The sequence below is a fragment of the Tachyglossus aculeatus genome, chromosome 2, assembly GCF_015852505.1.
Source record: "Tachyglossus aculeatus isolate mTacAcu1 chromosome 2, mTacAcu1.pri, whole genome shotgun sequence".
Lineage (NCBI taxonomy): Eukaryota > Metazoa > Chordata > Mammalia > Monotremata > Tachyglossidae > Tachyglossus > Tachyglossus aculeatus.
The window spans coordinates 79,408,641-79,433,249 of record NC_052067.1 but is presented as its reverse complement, the minus strand read 5'-3'; the positions used below and the strand labels follow the sequence as shown (position 1 = coordinate 79,433,249).

General features: G+C 45.6%; 1 non-coding gene across 1 annotated transcript; it reads left to right on the top strand.

Annotated features, from left to right (window-relative positions):
* The first annotated feature begins 15,243 nt into the window (after window positions 1–15,243).
* Window positions 15,244–15,380, top strand: LOC119924603. Its single transcript, XR_005449307.1, has one exon. It is a non-coding gene; the product is annotated as a small nucleolar RNA SNORA7 (small nucleolar RNA).
* Window positions 15,381–24,609: the final 9,229 nt, after the last annotated feature.

Sequence of the window (24,609 nt, the reverse complement as noted above, 5' to 3'; positions counted from 1 at the left end):
CCATCATCATCATACAAGCTAATGATGTGTCCATACTGTGTCCAATCAGTTTGGACACAGTCCCTGTTCTATGTGAGGCCCACAGTCTTAATCCCTATTTTATAGATAAGGTAACTGAGGCACAGAAAAGTGAAGTAATTTGCCCAAAGTCACAAAGCAGAGAAGTAGCAGAGCCAGAATTAGAAGCCAGATCCATCTGACTGCCAGGCCTGTGCTGTAATCACTAGGCCATGCTGCTCATGTCACTTCAAATTGGCATTTGGTGAAAGAGCAACTACTGCAGACAACAGCTACTGTGGACTGAGAACGACCTCGTGACTTTCATAGGGCAGCTCAGTTCCCAGACATTTATTGTTGATCAGGTTGACAGGCGGCAGCCCGCCCTCCTCCAGAGAGTACCAAATTTAGCAATACTAAAACTCTCATTAATAATAATGATAGTAATAGCATTTTTAAGTGATTACTATGTGCGAAGCACTGTTCTATGCGCTGGGGGATACAAGGTGATCAGGTTGTCCCACGTGGGGCTCACAGTCTTAATCCCCATCTTACAGATGAGGTAACTGAGGCACAGAGAATAATAATAATAATAAAAATGATGGCATTTGTTAAGCGCTTACTATGTGCAAAGCACTGTTCTAAGCGCTGAAGTGAAGTGACTTGCCCAAAGTCACACAACTGTCAAGTGGCAGAGCCAGGATTAGAACCCATGACTCCCCCATATCACTGCCCTCCCCCCATCCCCAGGAAGTCCAGTTTCCTAGGTGGTTGCTGAAGCTGAACGGAAACCTGTTTTGCTAGGGGCTGTGGAGGCTGCTGGCTCCAGGAGAACAGATTATTCCCCACAAGCAATGTGATGCTTGGGGGTTTCAGATGTGCAGGACAAAATACCACTCCCAAAGCCCCACCCAAAACAAACACATCTGCAGAACCTTTCTCCCCTCTGTAATAATAATAATAATAATGATAATAATAATAATAATAATAATGTTGGTATTTGTTAAGCGCTTACTATGTGCAAAGCACTGTTCTAAGCGCTGGGGTAGATACAAGGTAATCAGGTTGTCCCACGAGGGGCTCACAGTCTTCATCCCCATTTTACAGATGAGGGAACTGAGGCCCAGAGAAGTGAAGTGACTTGCCCAAAGTCACACAGCTGACAAGTGGCGGAGCCGGGATTTGAACCCTCGGCCTCTGACTCCAAAGCCCGTGCTCTTTCCACTGAACCACGCTGCTTCCCCTCTGTACCACACATACACACATTCACACATACAAACACACACCTGCAGGACCTCTGCCCCCCCTTCTTTTCCTCCCCCCCACCATACACCTGCAGGACCTCTGGACCACCCCCCCCCCCCCCCCAACACACACTGTCATACACAAATGCAAACACACATCTGCAGGACCTCACACCTTGTTCTGCACCACGCATCTGCATCACCTCTGCCCCTTCTGCACCACATACCTATACATACACAAACACACACACACACACACACACACACACATATCTGCAGGACCTTTCCTCCCTCTGGTGACCCCCACACATGCTTTCACAAACACACACACACACACACACACACACACACACACATAATCTGCGGGACTTCTCCCTTCTATGCACCCCTTCTCTCTCTCTCTCTCTCTCTCTCTCTCTCTCTCTCTCTCTCTCTCTCACACACACACACACACACACACACACACACACATACACATGTCTTCCCCTTCCTTCACCCCCCCACCTCCCCACAGGCACTCACACCTGCAGGGCCCCTCCATCACCACCACCCCACTCCCCCAGACACCCTGTCCCATCTGCAGGACCTCTCCTTGCTCTCCTCCTCCTCCTCCCCACCGCTCAGTTCCCTCTAGCTTGAATCCACCCATTCTTTTTTCCTTTCCCCAAACCTTATCCAATAGTCACCAGGTGGCGTAGGAGACCAACACAATCTTAAACTCAAATGTAGATCACGCAGTACCCACACAATTAGTACAGTGCTTTGCTCACAGTGGGCGCTTAGTGAATACGATTACTACTGCTATTACTACAGTAAAATTGGCTAACCTAAGCTGCAGGGGATTGAATTCTACATTTTTCATATCTCATATCGAAAGCCTAAGGAAGAGAGGATCCTAAAGTGTTCAAGCATTTCATTTCAGATCACCATTTTGGAGTGCTTCTTGCTGCCACCTTCGCTCCCGATGCCTCCCCTGGCTCCTTTGCGATGTGGCAGTGTGGTCTAGTGGAAAATACCTGGAGTTGGGAGTCAGAAGACTTGGGCTTTAGTTCCTGCTTCCCCTGGTTTGAGGTGTGATCTCAAGCAAGTCACAAAGCCTCTTTGGGTCTTGGTTTCCTTATCTGTAAAATGGGAATAATCAGAGGGTGGTGTAAGGACAAATTGAGATAAGTAAATGTAAAAGCAGGATGACTTTTGTTGCCAACTTGTACTTCCCAAGCGCTTAGTACAGTGCTCTGCACACAGTAAGCGCTCAATAAATACAACTGATGATGATAAAAGCAGGATGACCTCATGGATAGAGCACCGGCCTGAGAGTCAGAAGGACCTGGGTTCTAATCCCACTCTGCCACTTGTCTGCTGTGTGACTTTGAGGAAGTCACTTAACTTCTCTGTGCCTCAGTTACCACATCTGCAAAATGGAGATTAAGACTGTGAGCCCCATCTAGGATGTGGACAGTGTCCAACCTATTTATCCTCTAGACTGTAACCTTGTTGTGGGCAGAGAATGTGTCCGTTATATTGTAAAATGTACTCTCCCGAGAGCTTAGTTACACTGCCCGGCACACAGTAAGCACTCCATAAATATGACTGATTGATCTTGTATTTATCCCAGTTCTTAGTACAGTGCCTGCCTGGCACCCAGTAAATGTTTAACAGATACTTTAAAAAAACACTACACATAAATCAAGGTATTATTTTTATGCTTAGGGTGGAGTCAACATTGATAATGATTTTTTTCTGTCTACTTAAAAACAATATGAAGAAATTTTGAAACTCTAATTTGTCATTATCATCAATGATCTTAATTGAGGCTTACTATGTGTAGAGCACTGTATTAAGTTCTTGGGAGACTACAATACTACAGAGTTGGCAGACATGTTCCCTATTAATCATTGTAGTTGAATCCCCTCTGTGCAGTGAAAACTGTACTGGTTTCTGAGAAGGTACAAACTGAACAGGAAGCACACAAAAATTCCTCTTGTCTCTCCCCACTCCAGTCCATACTTCACTCTGCCTCCTGGACCATTTTTCTACAAAAACATTCAGGCCACATTTCCCTTCTCCTCAAAATCCTCCAGTGGTTGCCCATCCACTTCCACATCAAACAGAAACTCCTCATGATTCAATCACCTTGCTTTCCCACTTCACCTTGTCACTCTCCTACTACAACCCAGCCTGCACACTTCTCTCTTCTAATGCTAACCTTCTCACTGTACTTCAAACTCGTCTATCTTGCAGCTGATCTCTTGCCCATGTCCTGCTTCTGGCCTAGAACGCCCTCCCTCTTCATATCCGAACAGACACTCTCCCCTAACCTCAAAACCTTATTGAAGGCACATCTCCTCCAAGAGGCCTTCCCTGACTAAACCCCTCTTTTCCTCTTCTCCCACTCCCTTCTGAATCACCTTGGCTTGTTCCCTTTATTCATTTATTGTTGTATCATACTCGCCCAAGCTCTTAGTAAAGTGCTCTGCACACAGTAAGTGCTCAATAAGTATGACTGACTGACTGATTGAGGAGAAAAGCTGAACTAAGACAACTCATTATACACCTGCAGTAGTAGAAGCAATGTATTTCCTATTGTCATTTGTAATGTCAGACATTTGTCTTACATGTTGGGGAATGGGGCAGGGCGGGGAAGTAGTTAACATTACTAAATACTTCCACACTGAAGTCAGATCCCAGAGAAATTGTGCAGCGCAGAGTTAAAAAGGCTAATTCAGAGGGACTCAGGAAAGGTGACAAAGGGGCTCCTGGTGGCCAATAAGGCCGAAAGGAGCCCCAGAATGTCCAAAAAAGAAGACCGAGGAGCCTCCGTAGTGAGATTTCCCCAAGCAGTACTGTCCAGCGACCAAGCAGACAAGACAGAGGGTACAAAAGGGAGAGGAGAGAAAATCAGGATCCTGAGGTCCATAAAAACTCTTTGCATGTTTCAGTTCTGAGGTACAGAGCCTGTGCCAGGACCCAGGCCTAGCCACAAATAGCTTAGTGATTCCTGGAATGCCTGCTGTGATTGTAGCCAGGGAGAGTGGGTTAAGCCTGGAGGGAGGAGGTGGTTCATGAACAGAGTTCTAACAGGGGAGAGCTTTACTCCGGTAGAATGGAGAGGGGAGGGTATTAAGGCAATCAATCCATCATTGGTAGAGTGCTTACTGTGTGCAGACCACTGTATTGAGCCCTTGGGAGAGTACAACACAACCCAGAAGGTAGACATGTTCCCTGCTCATCATCAATCGTATTTATTGAGCACTTACTATGTGCAGAGCACTGTACTAAGCGCTTGGGAAGTACAAATTGGCAACATATAGAGACAGTCCCTACCCAACAGTGGGCTCACAGTCTAAAAGAGGATTAGCTCATGAGGAGCTTACAGTCTAAGGGAGAGGGAAGGGCAAGTGCAATGCCTTAGTCAGGAGAAAGGAGTTTTGTGCTGGGAGGAATAAGCAGGTCTGCTTGTGGGGAGTAAAGGGTTTAAGCCAAATATGGAGACTGATGAGAACTGTAGTAGTAATGATATTTATTAAGTGCTTACTGCGTTCAAAGCCCTATACTAAGGTAGCTATTATAGGTATTGGCTAGAGGCCCTTGAAGTCCTGCATCAAAAGTTGATTTGAGAAAACACTAAAGAAGGGGAATGATGGGAATAAAATGATGCTTAAGATCAAAATGACATTTGATATTGTCATTAATGCTATTGATTGAACGCTTATCATATGTAGAGCGCTGTACTGAGTGCTTGGGAGAGTACAACAGAGTTGGCAGACATGTTCCTTGCCTACAGCGAGTTTCCAGTCTAGAAGCTGTGCTATTTCTGAGGCCCTTTGATTTACCCAACACAAAGTAAAGTGGAGAATTGGAGATTATCCAGTGAATGAACACAGACCGTCAAAGTCAGTGATTTTGGACCCAAAAGATTGCCTTTGATTTTGAATCGATATTCACTGCTCCTGCTAATCCAATCTGGTTGTTCAGTGGTAGAGCTGATACAGACAGAAAGTCTAAAATAATGATGATTTGAAACCCTTGAGCAAAACTAGCATGTTTTTGGGACCTCCATGGCCCAGATTTTCCAGCCAGCTGTATTATCCAAGTTGCACTCATTACAATACAAACTCCCCCAAATGACTCCACAAGCTCCCCACAAATCTTTTGTTTTAGGTTGTCAATCCAGTCATAAACAATATTGTCTAGGAAAATTAACCAAGCAAACTTTAAACAGACTTTTAACTCCCCCTTCCTCATTAGAAAAGGCTCTCACATGTCCAGAACACCTCTCACATGACAAATTACAAACTTTTTTTTCAATAGTACTTACTATGTATGAAGCACTGTATGAAGCACTGGGGTAAATTCAAACAAATCAGGTTGGAAACAGTCCATGCCCCACATGGGCTCACAGTCTTAGTCCCCAGTTTTCAGGTGAGGTAACTGAGGCACAGAGAAGTTAAGTGATTTGCCCCAAATCTACAGAAGACAAGTGGTGCATCTGGGATTTGAACACAGGTCCTTATGACTTCCAGGTTTGTGCTCTATCCACTAGGCCACGCTGCTTCTCATGAACTTCACAAAGTCCATTTTTGCAGTATAAATGGATAGTATTTGAGTCCATATTTGAAACTGAATTTGAGCACCACATTCATTACTACTACTAATTATTAATAATTCTGATATTTTTAAGCGCTTTATTTATTTATATTGTCTGTCTCCTCTCTAGACTGTGAGCTCGTTGTAAGCAGGAATGTGTCTGTTATTATATTGTACTCTCCCAAGAGCTTAGTTCAGTGCCCTGCACACCGTAAGCACTCAATAAATACAACTGAATGAATGAATGAATTTGTGTTAAGCACTGTACTAAGCACTGGGGTAGACACAATTAATCCGGTTAAATACAGTCCCTGTCCCACACAAGGTTCACATTCTAAGTAGGAGGGAAAACAGATATTGAACCCCCATTTTACAATGAGGAAACCGAGGCACAGAGAAGTGAAGCAAGTTTTCCGAGGTCACACAGCAGGCAAGTGGCAGACCCAGCATTGGAACCCAGGTCTCCTAACTCCTAGGCCCATCCTCTTTCCATTAGGCCATGCTGCTTCACCTTACTTTAACAAGAATAAAATGTGTTCTTTTCATTCCACATACCTCCCCTTCTCTTGCAATGATTTATTCCCGCATGGGTGTGGAAAGGCGGGGTGCTAATTATTTCCAAAATCATGTATCATGATTCAGGGTTTGTATTACCTTGAGCTGTCCTCCTCTGTTCCAAGAGAATTCTCAAAATTCTGCTGTGCTGAGCAAAAAACCAAACAAACCCCAGAATGAATATAGGTTCCTCCAAAAGGCTGGGAAGATATTTAGAAGATCTCTGGGAAGAGACCTTGAGAGTAACTGGTGACACACTTCTACATCATAGAAACCAATGCATTTTTCAATAAATGAGTAAATCAAGCCTGAAACTGGTAAAAGGTGCTGGGAAATCCAGATATTAGCATCTCAATGGACTGATTAATAGGTGTTGGATGTTGGTAAATTTACATCATGAGAGAAAAAAATGAAGTTACTGTCCATGTGGGCTGTTTCTCTTTAAATAATACAAATCCTCCCTAGGGCAGCAGAAATGTCAGTAGTTCCATGAAAGGAGAGGTACAATATAAGTAGAATTTCATGCCAAGATCCACAGAAAAATCTCTACCTCCCGAGCCTTCCTGTCTCCCTGCCCCAGTTTTATATTTTATATCTTTGGTGAAATGTCAAAAGCATGTCCAAATTCAGAGAATTTTGATTTTTCCCTCCCAAGTTTTGAAGAAGTAATAAATCCACTTTTGCTGGTTCCACTTGGACTTTCTGTTAGAAAACCCAGATTTTTCAGAAAATCAAGTTGCTTAGAAAACACTGTAAAAGCAGAAAATTTAGTTGGCTTCTCCTTTTAGTTACTGAAACTAAACGTGTTGTAAAAATAAGAATGAGGAAGTAGCCGGGCCTACTGGAAAGATCACAGATCTGAGCTTTGGGAGTCTGAAGTCCTAGTCACAGCTCAGTTCCAGTCCCCCAGGTTAAGTGTACTGTGCAATCTCTTCTAGACTTTAAGCTCACTGTGGGAAGGAAATGTGTCTGTTATAATTGTTATATTTGTACTCTCCCATGCACTTAGTACAGTGTTTTGCAAACAGTAAAGTGCTCAATAAATATGATTGACAGACTGGCTGAGACCCCACCATAAAAAGCTCAAGAGGTCCATGGGACCTGTTCAACTTGCTTTTTCTAGACCCTCTCATATCCTGCCCCTCCAGATCCAGGGAATATAACCCATCCCATTATATATTGGACATATATCCCACACTTACACCACCTGGATTTTTAAGCCCCGTTTGGCCCATAGTTCTCCATTCCCTGTAAACAGATTTCCCTGTTATTGAAGCTGTTAGTAGCTGGCCCCTTTAAAAAAAGGTATCATTATTAAAGGCATTTATTGAGCACTTTGCTATGTACAGACTACTGTACTAAGCGCTTGGGAGAGAACGATACAGAAGAGTCCATAGACATGTGCCCTGACCAGATTGAGTTTAGAATCTAGAGTGAAAAGGCTTTTATTTAGTGTTCTTCACCTTTTCAGCTCTGGTTCTGGGCCGGTCCCGCTTTCACTGAGTTGAGATTCATGCCATTTCTTTTACTTCTGTGAAATGTATATTACTGCCCAGTTATGTTCCACCCAGAGACCCAGGGCCTGCTCACTCTGCTCTGAACTCAAGCGAAGCTTATGTGGGCTTTGGGGACTGATGGTTTGCCAACCGCGATTTTGCCCTTCCAAAGGCTGTTTGGTACTCTGACACTCCCGAGGGCACAAGGAGGCTCCCTGGGTTACTTCCTCTCATGGCCAGTGTGTTTCAGAAACATGGCTCCAGTCCTCCATGCCTGGGACTCAGGGACCCTCTTGCTTCAGCTAAAGAAAGAGCAACGTGATGAGCCATTTTATAAATGAATTCTTTTTAGAGTCTTTCTCGATAGAAAAACCTGTTGGGCAGGTTTTGTTCTGGTGAGAATAGCCCAGGATGGGTGGGGCTCTGTTTTTCTCAAATCTGATGGAGACAGGTGAGTTCATCCTGAGTCTGAGGAGTGTTGGTAGAAGCCAATTATCCAGGTGACAGCACTACGACCAGGGAAGAAACTGTGATGTCTTTCCTCCGTGGTTAATGCTCCTAATTTCATGGCATTATTCAAATGATAGCCCTCTTTGGCCAGCAAATTAGCAGGCATTCACAGGCATGGGGCCTGAAAGAAAATAAATTGAAAAGGCATGAGATTCTGGGAAAATAGACACTTTCACGAAGGCTGAAAATGCATCCCAGGGACTTTTTTTAATGGTGTTCGTTGAGCACTTACTAAGTGCTGGGGTAGATAAAGCTAATCAGGTTGGACGCAGTCCTTGTCCCATGTGGGACTCACAGCCTTAATCCCCATTTTACATACGAGATAACTGAGCCACAGAGAAGTAAAGTGACTTTGCCCAAGGTCCCACAGCAGATAAGTGGTGGAGTCGGAATTAGAACCCAAGTCTGAATTAGAACCCAAGTCCTTTTGACACCCAGACCCAGGCTGTATCCACCAGGTCACACTGCTCCTCACTTCGTAGTGACATCTTTGTTCAAAGATATCTCTCCCTAGCCACCAGATGCATCAACCCCAAAATGTGGGATGTGGCTGATTAAAATTTTACAGGCTGGTAAAAGTTTTTATGGGCTGATCTTTCTAAGCAATCTGCAACGTTGACTCTTATCTATAAATCTGCTTTAAAAAAAGTATTTCCACCAGAACGGAGGAGAAAGTGACTGGAGGTGATGGGCACCTCCGCCTAGCTCTTTAACTGTCTAAGTAGCTGAGGTACTGCCTTATCTGGGTTGGGCCAGCTGTTTTTACAAACACTGTACCTTCCCTTCCAGGAGACACAGCACAACCAAAACACTGCTTGGTCATTCATTCATTCAATCAATTGTATTTATTGAGTGCTTACTGTGTGCAGAGCACGGTATTAAGCGCCTGAGAAGTACAGGTTGGCAACATAGAGACGGTCCCTACCCAACAGCGGGCTCACAAGTGATCTCTGCCCTTGAGTGCTATTGAGCATACAGGCCTGACTTCAGGAAATGAAATCAGCATAGGTACCAAAACCAGCTCATGTCAGAATGAGAACTCCTACTAAGTCTGAAGGGAGTGTCTCCTAGGAGAGATGTCTTAGCGTCCCTGTAGGGTCTTTCCTGTCCAAAACCACAGACAATCCATCAATCAGTGGTATTTATAGAGCACATACTGTGTGCAGAACACTATACTAAGTGCTTGGGAGAAGACAATAAAACAGAGTTGGTAGTCATCATCCCTGCCCACTAGGAACTGACAGTCCAAGGGAGAGACAAACATTACAATAAATTGCAGGTAGGGAAAAAAGTAGAGTCTAAGGACATGTTCATAAATGCTGTGGGAATTGGGGTGAGTTTCCAAGTGCTCAAGGGTACACAGCCAAGTGCAAAGGTGTTGCAGAGGGAAGGGCAAGGAAAGAAAATGAGGGTTTAGTCAGGGAAGGCCTCTGGAAGGGAATGTGATTTTTTGAGGGTCTGTGGGCCTCTCACACCAGCCTCCCTTGCCTGTGTGTTACTGAAAAACCAACCTGCATTTTACACTCTCAGTCCCAAGTTCTAGCTAGCAGTCAGGATGCTGATTCTTTGCTCTCTGGATGAAAGTTCGGTTTTCTTAGTGTGAATTTGGCACCAGAGAGAAAAGTGTCTAATTAAAGGAAAAAGGTATCGAGGAGCTCCATTGCACCACCAAACAGGTAAAACCTGTAAAGTGGAAACACAAGAGTCCCTGCACCGTCCTATCAATTGGTCCAGCCCAGCCCTGCCCTGCCCAGCCCAAGAAAGTTCCACTTGAGAAAATGAGGGCACAATTCAGACTCCCAGGCTACTCCCTTACTCCCTTAGGCAATGGGAGAGAGAGAGACAGAAGGGGGAGAAAGAAAGAGTGTGTTTTCACTCCATTGATTCCAGTGATTCATATGCTGTGGATCCAGTAAGAATAGTTTGTATTCACAAATGCCTCATTGCCTGGCCTTGTCTTGTCTTATGTGGTCGTTTCTGATCCATTGAAATTCCACATCTCTCCCAGAACGCCCCTCCTCCATCTGCAATCTTTCTTGTAGTGTATCCATAGAGCTTTCTTGGTAAAAATGTGGAAACGGGTTTCCATTGTCTTCTTCTGTGCAGTAAACTTGAGTATCTGCCCTCGACTCTCTCCCATGCTGCTGCTGCCCAGCACAGGTGAGTCTTGACTTGTAGCAGATTGCCTTCCACTCGCTAGCCACTGCCCAATTTAGGAATGGAATGGGAATGCCTCTGCTTGACTTTCCCTCCCTTAGATGAGACTGGTAGAGTATTTGAAACTCTCCCGATGGGATCCTGAGAGGAGGTGGCCTGTCCTGGCCTACTTCAAATGGATTCTTGAGTCCTTTGGCTTCCCAGCCAGTGTTCATTCATTCATTCAATAGTATTTATTGAGTGCTTACTGTGTGTAGAGCACTGTACTAAGCACTTGGGAAATACAAGTTGTCAACATATAGAGAGAGGGTCCCTACCAAACAACAGGCTCACAGTCTAGAAGGGGGAGACAGACAACAAAACAAAATGTAGACAGGTGTCAAAACCGTTAGGATAAATAGAATTATAGCTACATGCACCTCATTAATAAAATAGAGTAGTATATATGTATAAGTAAAATAAATAGAATAATAAATATGTACAAATATATACAAGTGCTGTGGGGAGGGGAAGGAGGTAGGGTGAGGGGGCGATGAGGAGGAGGAGAGGAAAAAGGGGGCTCAGTTTGGGAAGGCCTCCTAGAGGAGGTGAGCTCTCAGTAGGGCTTTGAAAGGAGGAAGAGAGCTGGTTTGGTGGATGTGTGGAGGGAGGGCATTCCAGCCGAAGAGAAGGACGTGGGCTGGGGGTCGATGGGGGTCGATGAGAACAAGGCACAGTGGGGAGGTTAGCGGCAAAGGAGCAGAGTATGTGGGCTCGGCTGTAGAAGGAGAGAAGGTAAGTGAGATAGGAGGGGCGAAGTGATGGAGGGCCTTGAAGCCAAGAGTGAGGAGTTTTTGCTTGACTCGTAGGTTGACAGGCAACCACTGGAGATTTTTGAGGAGGGAAGTGACATGCCCAGAGCGTTTCTGGACAAAGATAATCCGGGCAGCAGAGTGAAGTATAGACTGAAGCAGGGAGAGACAGGAGGATGGGAGATCAAAGAGGAGGCTGATGTGGTAATCCAGTCGGGATAGGATGAGAGATTGAACCAGCAAGGTAGTGGTTTGGATGGAGTGGAAAGGGCGAATCTTGGCGATGTTGTGGAGGTGAGACTGGTGATGGATTGGATGTGTGGGGTGAATGAGAGAGCGGGGTTGAGGATGACACCAAGGTTGAGGGCTTGTGAGACGGGAAGGATGGTAGTGCCATCTGCAGTGAAGGGAAAGTCAGGGAGAGGACCCAGTTTGGGAGGGAAGATAAGGAGCTCAGTCTTGTCCAAATTGAGTTTTAGATGGCGGGCAGACATCCAGATGGATATGTCCTGAAAGCAGGAGGAGTTACGAGCCTGGAGGGAGGGAGAGAGAACAGGGGCGGAGATGTAGATTTGGGTGTCATCAGCAAAGAGATGGTAGTTGAAGCTGTGGAAGTGAATGAGTTCACACAGGAAGTGAGTATAGGTAGAGAACAGAAGGGGACCAAGAACTGACCCTTGAGGAACCCCTACAGTAAGGGGATGAGAGGGGGAGGAGGAGCCCACAAAGGAGACTGAGAATGAATGGCAGGAGAGATAAGAGGAGAACCAGGAGAGGGCAGAGTCTGTGTGTTGAGGAAAAGGGGGTGGTCCACAGTGTCGAAGGCAGCAGAGAGGTTGAGGAGGATTAGGATAGAGTAGGAGCCATTGGATTTGGCAAGAAGGAGGTCATTGGTGACCTTTGAGAGGGCAGTTTTGGTGGAATGTAGGGGACTGAAGCCAGATTGGAGGGAGTCTAGGAGAGAGTTGGCGTTGAGGAATTCAAGGCAGCAAATCTGCCTCCTACCCTTCCTTTCCAAACTCCTAGAATGAGTTGTCTACTTGTTCTAGGAGTTTGGTAAGGAAGGGTAGGAGGGAGATAGGACGATAACTAGAAGGGGCCATGGGGTCAAGAGACGGTTTTTTTAGGATGGGGAGACATGAGCATGTTTGAAGGCAAAGGGGAAGGAACCAGTGGAGAGTGAGTGGTTGAAGATGGAAGTTAAGGAGGGGAAGAGGAAAGGGGCGAGAGTTTTCATAAGATGAGAGTTCTTGATTTTCAGTAGTGGAAAAAAAAGCCCAAGGAAGGAAAAATCTCAACTTGGGTGAGTCACTTAACTTCTCTGTGCTTCAGTTTCCTCAGCTGTAGAATGTGGATTAAATTCCTGTTCTCCCTCCCCTGCAACAGGGACTCCGTCTGATCTGATTATCTTGGATCTACTTGGCACATACTAAAGATTTAATAAATACCATCATTAATATAATTATATTTTATAGCATTTGTTAAGTGCTTGCTATGTGCCCAGCACTGTATTAAGTGCTGGAGTAGACACAAGCTGATCAAGTTGGACACAGTCCATGTCCCACAATGGGGCTCACACTCTTAATTCCCATTTTGCAGATGAGGTAATTGAGGCCCAGAGAAGTGAAGTGACTTGACCCAGGTCACATAGAAGATAGGACTGGACTTCGAACCCAGATCCTTCTGACTCCTAGGCCTGTGCTCTATCCACTAGGCCATGCTGCTTCTCTTGGTTCTTATCTCTTATCTTGGCTTTTTGAAAAAGGAAAAAAATGTATAGGCTAAAGAGTGGTTTATAAGCTCCTCTCAATGCAACAGTGCAAACTCCATCGCCAAAGAGAGTATTCTCACAACAGGACACCAACGAGCTGCTTTTCGTCTTGTAAGAGATCACAGAAAGAGGCAATGGGCTTCAATATACCAAGACAGTTCAGTTAAGAAACCCAGAAACATTCCTTGGCCTTCAGAATAATGAAGCAGTGGGACAGACACCTAAAACAAATGGTGTAACCCAGCCATCATTCAATCAATCAGTGGCATTTATTGAGCACTTATTGTGTGCAGAGAATTGTACTTGAGTGAGCACTTGGGAGAGCACAATATAACAGAGTTGGTAGATACATTCCCATCGCTCTTTAGGAGTAATGAATTTTTGTCTTGGTTCGCTTCGGGCCCGACCAACCTAAGCAGGGACTGGTCTTGGTCCTTCTCTCCAAACTCTCTGAATCAGTGATGCAACACACTTCACCTGATGTCTCTAGACCTTCAGTTAGGTCTAAGTGAATGAAAATTGAAAGGAAAAATTCTGTAATCTTGAGGTCTTGAGCAATACGGTTCCAATTAGCTCTCGACTTTTTGTTTAGTTCATTTTGGACAGGATCCAGATTATTGCTAGTGGTATTAATTCCAAAGTAGCAGAGACCTGAAAGATTAATGGGTTTTAAAACAGATGATCTGGCTTTCTCTTCCTTTTTCATCCCCTTACCACTTCTTTTTTTCTTTCACATTTCTTTCCTTACTTATTTTTCTCCTATGAATTCTCTATGTTGTACTCTCCCAAACACTTAGTACAGTGCTCTGCACACAGAAAGCACTCAATAAATATGATTTATTGATTGAATTGTCTACTTGTAACTCCTATTTCCTCATGGTCTGTTACTTGTTACAAACTCTGTTACAAACCCATCTGTTTCAAATGCAGAGGTCCATACCCATTTATATTCAGTGCACACACACACACACACACACACAAAAAAAAAAAGACAAGCATAGATACATGCAGAGACAGTCTCATATGCTGTATGTAAAGACAAACTTAAGCACACACGAACATACTCGCATATATGCATAAATCCAGGATGTGATCAAAGCCTTATTGAGGGCTTGTCCCCTCCAAGAGGCCTTACCAGACTAAGCCCCTCCTTTCCTCTTCTCCTACTCTCTTCTGCATTGCCCTGACTTGTTCCTTGTGTTCTTCCCCCCTCCCAGCCCCACAGCACTTATGAATATATCTGTAATGTACTTATTTGTATTGATGCCTGTCTTTCCCCCTCTAGACTGTAAGCTGTGGGCAAGGAATGTGTTGGTTTATTGTTGTATTGTACTTTCCCAAATGTTTGGGTATAGTGCTCTTCACACAAAAAGTGCTCAATGAATGTGATTGAATGAATGAATCTCAGAGTATTATTGACCAAAGTAGCCCTGGATTTTCTACCAGCATCCCGATATACCAATTTCGTCCAGCAACACTGCTTTTCTCTGCGGCTTTACACTTCCTTCCATACCCTTTAGACTACAGCAGATCTCACTAATGTCCTACTAAATGCCAGCCTACACACTTCGCTCCTCTAGCGCCTGTTTGCTCAATGTGCCCCGCTCTCATCTATAATAATAGTAATGGTATTTGGTAAGTGCTTACTATGTGCCAAGCACTGTTCTAAATGCTGGGATAGATACAAAGAAGTCAGGTTGTCCCACGTGGGGCTCACACAGTCTTAATCCCCATTTTACAGATGAGGTACAGAGAAGTGAAGTGACTTGCCCAAGGTCACACAGCAGACAAGTGGTGGAGTAAGGATTAGAACCCATGACCTCCTGGCTCCCAGGCCCATGGTCTATCCACTTCACCATGCTGCTTCAACCCCTTTCTCATGTCCTCTTTCTGTCCTGGAACTCCCTCCCCCTCCATATAAGCCAGACCACCACTTTTCCCACATTCAAAGCCTTACTGAGGTCACATCTCCACCGGGGCCTTCCCTGACTAAGCCCTCTTTTCCCCTGCTCTCTCTTTCTTCTTTTTCATCCATGCACTTAGATCTGGGACATTTGGGCATTTGATATTTGTCCCACAGCACTTATGTACATATCTATAAATTATATATTAAAGATTATTTATTTATATTAGTCCCCCGCTCAAGGTCATACCTGGAGAGTTTCCAGTACTCTACCAGTCTCGGCTAGGGAAGGAGAGTCAAGCAGAGGCATAACCATTCCATTCCTAGCTTGGCCAGTGGCTAGCAAGTGGAAGGCAATCTGCTACAAGGCAAAACTCACCAATGCTGGGCAGCAGCGGCATGGAAGAGAGTAGAGGGTGGAGACTGGAGTTTACTGCGCGGAAGGCGGCAATGGTAAACCACTTCCATATTTTTACCAAGAAAACTCTATGGATACACTACCAGAATGATTGTAGATGGAGAGTGGGGCGTTCTGGGAGAGATGCGTCCGTGGTGTCGCTATGGGTCGTAAATGACTAGATGGCATAAAACAAATTTATATTAGTGTCTGCCTCTCCCTCTAAACTGTAAGCTTATTGTGGGCAGAGAATGTGTATACCAACCAACTCTCCCAAGTATTTAGTACAATGCTCTGCACACAGTAAGCATTCAATAAATACCATTGATGATGATGAAACAGAGGTGAGGGATGTCTGAGATGGAGTCAGAGGAGTACTACCATTTCATGGGTGAGATGGTGGATTGCGGGCAAAATCTTGAGGCTCCAGTGTGAGACTCAGAGATTTGGAGTTGCGCAGCAATTTTCTCCACACAGGCTCAGCAGAAAAGTCACAGATGCATTTCAGGAATAGATGCCCCGACTTTTATTCCATAAGATTCAGTCCACCTTCTTAGAAGGAATTTATATATTGTTTCCCACACTTTGGGTCCAACTTTCCCTTTGTATTCAGGCCAGCACTAGCAATTCACCATCTGGCATTTAGATGGTGGAAAATATCTTCTCTCATCCTCATACCAGACTTTCCTGTTTATTTCTCCCTCTTCCTCCCTCTACTCCCCTTTTTGGGGGATGTACAAACAATCCATCAAGGATGTTTACTGAACACTAACTGTGTGCAGAGTGTTGTACCAAGAGCTTAGAAGAGTACAATACAAATAGAATTGGTAGACAGGATCCCTGCCCACAAGGAGTTTACAATCTAGAGGGGAGACTGACATTAAAGTAAATTACAGGTAGGAGAAATGGGAAAGTGTAGGGCTATGTACTTAAGTCCTGGGGATGGGATGAATATCAAGTGCTTAAAGGGTACAGATCCAAGTGTGTAGACAATGCAGAAGGAAGGGCAAATAGGGGAAATAAAGGTTTAGTCAGGGAAGGCCCCAAGTCATTACTACCACAGCTCACAGGTTAGCAACATGTGTTAGCATTTTTATGTGGGGATAGTGGGCTAGGAGCCAGAGTTGCCTGGCCTGCGTTTTGTTAAGAATGGCAGTTCCATAGAGAAGCAGCTTGGTATAGTGGATAGAGCATGGACCTGGGAATCCAAAGGTCTTAGGTTCTAATCCTGGCTCCACCACTTATCTGCTGTGTGACCTTGGTCAAGTCACTTCTCTGTGCCTCAGTTAACGCATCTATAAAATGGGGATTGAGACTGTGAGCCCCACAGGGGACAGGGACTGTGCCCAACTCGATGTGCTTGATTCCTCCCCAAGGAAGCAGCGTGGCTTAGTGGAAAGAGCACAGGCTTGGGAGTCAGAGGTTGTGGGTTCTAATCTTGGCCCCGCCACTTGTCAGAAGCGTGACTTTGGGCAAGTCACTTACCTTCTCTGTGCCTCAATTACCTCATCTGTAAAATGGCGATTAATGATAATAATAATAATGACATTTATTAAGCGCTTACTATGTGCAAAGCACTGTTCTAAGCACTGGGGAGGTTACAAGGTGGTCAGGTTGTCCCACGGGGGGCTCACAGTCTTTATCCCCATTTTACAGATGAGGTAACTGAGGCCCAGAGAAGTGAAGTGACTTGCCCAAAGTCACACAGCTGACAAGTGGCGGAACGGGGATTTGAACCCATGACCTCTGACTCCAAAGCCCGTGCTCTTTCCACTGAGCCATGCTGCTTCTCTAAGAAGACTGTGAGACTGTAAGACTGAGATTAAGACTGTGAGCCCCATGTGGGACAACCTAATTGCCTTGTATCTACGCCAGTGCTTAGAACAGTGCTTGGCACATAGTAAGTGCTTAACAAAATACCAACATTATTATTATTTTAGAGTCCGGCACATAGAAAGTGTTTAACAAATACCATCACTATTATTATTATTATTATTATAGTTAGTTCCCATTCACCAGCATTGGGCAGTAGCAGCCTGGTAAGACTCCTAGGGATGGGAGTGAATTGGAAAACCAGTGGGAAGAATAAATGATGAATGGTGAGGATGGGCAGTACTGGTGGAGGTGGAAGGGCTGAGAGGTAGATGTCAAGGTTTGTTGGGAGTGTTGTGGGCATGGAGGATAGGTGGGTTCCAGATGAATGGGAAAGGTGAGTGTGCAGGGGGAGAGGAAGCACAGGTGTGGTGTATTGAGAAGCAGCATGGCTCAGTGGAAAGAGCCCAGGCTTTGAAGTCAGAGGTCATGGGTTCAAATCCAGACTCCACCAATTGTCAGCTGTGTGACTTTGGGCAAGTCCTTCACTAATCTGGGCCTCAGTGACCTCATCTGTCAAATGGGGATAAAGACTGTGATCCCCCCATGGGACAACCTGATCACCTTGTAGATACCCCAAGGTGCTTAGAACAGTGCTTGGCACATAGTAGGCACTGGCAGATGCAATTATAGAGAAGCAGCATGGCTCAGTGGAAAGAGCCTGGGCTTCGGAGTCAGAGGTCATGGGTTCAAATCCCAGCTCCCACTTGTCAGCTGAGTGACTTTGGGCAAGTCACTTCACTTCTCTGTGCCTCAGTTACCTCATCTGTAAAATAGGGATTAAGATTGTGAGCCCCACATGGGACAACCTGATCACTTTGTATCCTCCCCAGAGCTTAGAGCAGTGCTTTGCACATAGTAAGTGCTTAATAAATACCAAAATTATTATTATTATTATTATCTCCAGAACCATAAAGCCTGTAAATTGTCACTGCACAATCTCTCCCTGGATGGTTGTGGGCAGGGAATGAATCTGTTTATTGTTATATTTTACTCTTCTAAGTACTTAGTACAGGGCTTTGCACTCAGTAAGTGCTCATTAAATACAACTGAATGAATGAATGAATGATCAGTTCCCGGAACCTGCTCCAGCTAGGCTATAGTTTGGGTCTCCATTTGCTTTGCACATGCTTTGAATTTCCAGAGCCAGTGATTTTTTTTTTTTTTTGTGACAGAAGGGTTCGCCTCCTTCTGAATCTGTTGGCTTCTCTCTACCTTTGGTTGTTCTCCAGAGCGTTCCACCCACACACACCCTCACAATCCCATAGCATCAGCAACTCAGAGTGATTTTGAAAATGGCCCTTTGTGGAGAACTTTTCTGGATGGAACAAAATTCTACTGGCTTTCTGATCCTGGAGCTTTCTCCCTTAGGACACGTGGATCGACATTTAGTGTTTGGCCTGGTGCTTGCCAACACTGAGGATCACAATTTGATGCATTTCACGTGCTGGTTGAATCCCTGAGGGATGGAGTAGATACCATCCCTCTGCCAGACCTAGGCACGGAGAACAAGGCTGGGCAAGTTCATTAATGAGGATACTCAACTTACAAGTCAGAACAGACGGTTCCCAGGAAACGGGATCAAGGCTAGTAGGAAGCTTAGTCCCAGGAAATCATTCCAAGGAAAGGACTATTTTTGTTTTTTCATGGCATATATTAAGCGCTTACTATGTGCCCGGCACTGTTCTGAACACTGGGTAGAGAGAAGCTAATCAGGTTGGATGCAATCCTTGTCCCATATGGGGCCCACAGTCTTAATCTTCATTTTACAGATGAGGTAACTGAGGCACAGAGAAGTGAAGTCACTTTCCCAAGGTCACACAGCTAAGTGGTGGAGCAGGATTAGAACCCAGATCCCATGCCCCATCCACTAGGCTGCTCTATCCACTAGGGCATGCTGCTTCTTTTGAAAGCTGCATATGGCTTTGCCCAGAACTGTAGGATTTTATAGAGCATTTGGCTCCTGAGACATAGGAACAGTTTTCATGGAAAGGGTGGAATTAATCCTGTTTCTCTGGGTCCTTTCCAAACCAGCTGCACAGTTAAATAAACAGGTTGCACTTTAAAACCCTAAACGTGCCAAAAAAGAACCAAAACCCAGCTGAAAATTCCATTTAAAAAATTCTTTCTGAAGGAAAAGACAGATAACCTTAGCATGAAAGTATTTGTTGATTTAAGTACCCTACACATCTATTCATCCTTCCACATTCCTGCTATTACCAGTTGTCTCTGTGTTCTCATTCCCACTCCCATTCTTTGTAAATCATTTCAGTGTCCCTTTCCCCTCTTAGTAATTTAACTCCTTGAGATCTGAGATCGTTCCTTTCCTTGTATTGTAGTCTCCCTACTGCTCGATACAGTGCTCTTCCCACTCTTAAGTGCCAGGTGAATTCTGTTGACAGTTTGAAAACTATTCTTTAGATCATATCTCTAACTCTAAAGAAGAAACAGAAAAGTACAGTCAATATGCTTACAGATATTTTGTAATTCTTTCAGATCCCCAGGATTCTGATTTATTTGCATGACTACCTGCTATGGCTTTGCCCTTCCTCCTGTTACCACTATTTGTAAATATTTTTTGCCCATCTGTCTGCCTCCCCCATTATGTTGTAAGCACCTTAAGGGCAGAGAAAATTCTATCAAGTGATTATTAGATAGGTGCTCAGTCAATATCACTGATTGTTTAGGCACCGCCTGCCAGTCTGCTATAGCAACTTTTTGTGAATCAGTCAATAATATTTATTGAAGCATATATTCTGCACTCAGCACTGTACTAAGTACTTGGAGAACACAAGAGAATAATTAGACACAATCGCTGTTCCAGAAGGGCTTTTCATTCATTCATTCATTCAATTGTATTTATTGAGTGCTTACTGTGTGCAGAGCACTGTACTAAGCGCTTGGGAAGTACAAGTTGGCAACATATTGAGACGGTCCCTACCCAACAGTCGGCTCACAGTCTAGAAGAGGGAGACAGACAACAAAACAAAACATATTAACAAAATAAAATAAATAGAATAAATATGTACAAATAAAATAAACGAATAGAGTAATAAATACATACAAACATATATACATATATACAGGTGCTGTGGGGAGGGGAAGGAGGTAAGGCGGGAGGATGGGGAGGGGGAGAAGGAGGAGAGGAAGGAGGGGGCTCAGTCTGGGAAGGCCTCCTGGAAGATGTGAGCTCTCAGTAGGGCCTTGAAGGGAGGAAGAGAGTTAGCTTGGCAGATGGGCAGAGGGAGGGCATTCCAGGCCAGGGGGATGACGTGGGCCAGGGGTTGACGGCGGGACAGGCGAGAATGAGGCACGGTGAGGAGATTAGCGGCAGAGGAGCGGAGGGTGCGTGCTGGATTGTAGAAGGAGAGAAGGGAGGTGAAGTAGAAGAGGGCGAGGTGATGGACAGCCTTGAAGCCGAGGGTGAGGAGTTTTTGCCTCATGCGTAGGTTGGTTGGTAGCCACTGGAGATTTTTGAGGAGGGGAGTAACATGCCCAGAGTGTTTCTGGACAAAGACAATCCGGGCAGCAGCGTGAGGTATGGATTGGAGTGGGGAGAAACAGGAGGATGGGAGATTGGAGAGGAGGCTGATGCAGTAATCCAGATGGATAGGATGAGAGCTTGAACGAGCAGGGTAGTGGTTTGGATGGAGAGGAAAGGGCTAATCTTGGCAATGTTGCAGAGCTGAGACCAGCAGATTTTGGTGACGGATTGGATGTGAGGGGTGAACGAGAGAGTGGAATCGAGGATGACACCAAGGTTGTGGGCTTGTGAGACAGGAAGGATGGTAGTGCTGTCAACAGTGATGAGAATGTCAGGGAGAGGGCAGGGTTTGGGAGGGAAGACAAGGAGTTCAGTCTTAGACATGTTGAGTTTTAGGTGGTGGGCAGACATCCAGATGGAGATGTCCTGAAGGCAGGAGGAGGTGGGAGCCTGGAGGGAGGGAGAGAGAGCAGGAGTAGGGATGTAGATTTGGGTGTCATCAGCAAAGAGATGATAGTTGAAGCCGTGGGAGCGAATGAGTTCACCAAGAGAGTGAGTGTAGATAGAGAACAGAAGGGGACCAAGAACTGACCCTTGAGGAACCCCTACAGTAAGGGGATGGGAGGGGGAGGAGGAGCCTGCAAAAGAGACTGAGAATGAACAGCCAGAGAGATAAGAGGAGAACCAGGAGAGGACAGAGTCTGTGAAGCCAAGGTTGGATAATGTGTTGAGGAGAAGGGAGTGGTCCACAGTGTCGAAAGCAGCTGAGAGGTCGAGGAGGATTAGGATAAAGTATGAGCTGTTGGATTTGGCAAGCAGGAGGTCATTGGTGACCTATGAGAGGGCAATTTCCATGGAATGTAGGGGACAGAAGCCAGATTGGACGGGGTCGAGGAGAGAGTTGGCGTTGAGGAATTCGAGGCAGCGCGTGTAGACTCATTCAAGGAGTTTGGAAAGGGATGGTAGGAGGGAGATAGGGCGATAACTAGAAGGTGAGGTCGGGTCAAGAGAGGGTTTTTTTAGGATGGGAGAGACGTGGGCATGTTTGAAGGCAGAGGGGAAGGAACCAGTGGAGAGTGAGCAGTTGAAGATGGAAGTTAAGGAGGGGAGAATCAATCAATCAATCAATCAATTGTATTTATTGAGTGCTTACTGTGTGCAGAGCACTGTACTAGGCGCTTGGGAAGTACAAGTTGGCAACATATAGAGACGGTCCCTATCCAACAGTGGGCTCACAGTCTAGAAGGGACGGAACGAGAGATTTCATAAGATGAGAGGGAATGGGGTCAGAAGCACAGGTGGCCGGAGTAGCACTTGAGAGGAGGGAGGAGATCCTCTGAGAATACTGCTGGGAAGGATGGGAGAGTAGCGGAGAGTGTTGAGAGCCGGGGGTTGGAGAAGGAGGGGGGAGTGACTTTGGGAAGCTCAGACCTGATGGATTTAATTTTATTAATGAAGTAGGAGGCCAGATCATTGGGAGTGAGGGAAGGAGGAGGGGGAGGAACTGGGGGCCTGAGAAGGGAATTGAATGTACGGAAGAGGGTGTTGAATGTATGGCTTACAATATAGTGGGATATAAAGACATTAAAACAAACTGCAGGTAGAGGGAAGCAACAAAGTTTAAGAAAATGTACACAAGGCTACCAAGGAAGTTGGTGAGAACCAAGATCAAAGGTGACATGGAAGTGCTGAAGCAAGGAAATAAGATGGGATATGAGAGAATAATTAGGGAAGGCCTCCTAGAGGAGATGTGATTTAAAAAGGGCTTTGAAGATAGGAGGAATACAGGTCTGCCAAATATGAAAGAGGCAGGAGAGAGGTGTGTCAAGCACTATTCTTCTAAGCGCTGGGGGGGGGGGATAAAATAATAATAATAATAATAATAATCAATCAATCAATCGTATTTATTGAGCGCTTACTATGTGCAGAGCACTGTACTAAGCGCTTGGGAAGTACAAATTGGCAACACATAGAGACAGTCCCTACCCAACAGTGGGCTCACAGTCTAAAAGGGGGAGACAGAGAACAGAACCAAACATACCAACAAAATAAAATAAATAGGATAGAAATGTACAAGTAAAATAAATAAATAAATAAATAAATAGAGTAATAAATATGTACAACCATATATACATATATACAGGTGCTGTGGGGAAGGGAAGGAGGTAAGATGGGGGGATGGAGAGAGGGACGAGGGGGAGAGGAAGGAAGGGGCTCAGTCTGGGAAGGCCTCCTGGAGGAGGTGAGCTCTCAGCAGGGCCTTGAAGGGAGGAAGAGAGCTAGCTTGGCGGAGGGGCAGAGGGAGGGCATTCCAGGCCCGGGGGATGACGTGGGCCGGGGGTCGACGGCGGGACAGGCGAGAACGAGGTACAGTGAGGAGATTAGCAGTGGAGGAGCGGAGGTTGCGGGCTGGGCAGTAGAAGGAGAGAAGGGAGGTGAGGTAGGAGGGGGCGAGGTGATGGACAGCCTTGAAGCCCAGGGTGAGGAGTTTCTGCCTGATGTGCAGATTGATTGGTAGCCACTGGAGATTTTTGAGGAGGGGAGTGATATGCCCAGAGCGTTTCTGGACAAAGATAATCCGGGCAGCAGCATGAAGTATGGATTGAAGTGGAGAGAGACACGAGGATGGGAGATCAGAGAGAAGGCTGGTGCAGTAGTCCAGACGGGATAGGATGAGAGCTTGAATGAGCAGGGTAGCGGTTTGGATGGAGAGGAAAGGGCGGATCTTGGCAATGTTGCGGAGCTGAGACCAGCAGGTTTTGGTGACGGCTTGGATGTGAGGGGTGAATGAGAGAGCGGAGTCGAGGATGACACCAAGGTTGCGGGCCTGTGAGACGGGAAGGATGGTAGTGCCGTCAACAGAGATGGGAAAGTCAGGGAGAGGACAAGGTTTGGGAGGGAAGACAAGGAGCTCAGTCTTCGACATGTTGAGCTTTAGGTGGCGGGCGGACATCCAGATGGAGATGTCCTGAAGGCAGGAGGAGATGCGAGCCTGGAGGGAGGGGGAGAGAGCAGGGGCAGAGATGTAGATCTGGGTGTCATCAGCGTAGAGATGATAGTTGAAGCCGTGGGAGCGAATGAGGTCACCAAGGGAGTGAGTGTAGATCGAGAACAGAAGGGGACCAAGCACTGAACCTTGGGGAACCCCCACAGTAAGAGGATGGGAGGGGGAGGAGGAGCCTGCAAAAGAGACTGAGAAAGAACGACCGGAGAGATAAGAGGAGAACCAGGAGAGGACGGAGTCTGTGAAGCCAAGGTCAGATAGCGTGTTGAGGAGAAGGAGGTGGTCCACGGTGTCGAAGGCAGCTGAGAGGTCGAGGAGGATTAGGACAGAATATGAGCCATTGGATTTGGCAAGCAGGAGGTCATTGGTGACCTAATAATATAATAATATAATAATAATAATAATAATAATAGCATTTATTAAGTGCTTACTATGTTCAAAGCCCTATTCTAAGCGCTGGAATAATAATAATGATGGGATTTATTAAGCGCTTACTCTGTGCCAAGCACTGTTCTAAGCACTGGGGAGGTTACAAGGTGATCAGGTCATCCCACGGGGGGCTCACAGTCTTCATCCCCATTTTACAGATGAGGTAACTGAGGCACAGAGAAGTGAAGTGACTTGCCCAGAGTCACACAGCTGACAAGTGGTGGAACCAGGATTTGAACCTACAACCTCTGACTCCAAAGCCCGGACTCTTTCCACTGAGCCACACTGCTTCTGGTAATCAAAGTTGTCCCACGTGGGGCTCACAGTCTTAATCCTCATTTTACAGATGAGGAAACTGAGGCACAGAGAAGTTAAGTGACTTGCCCAAAGTCACACAGCTGACAAGAGGCAG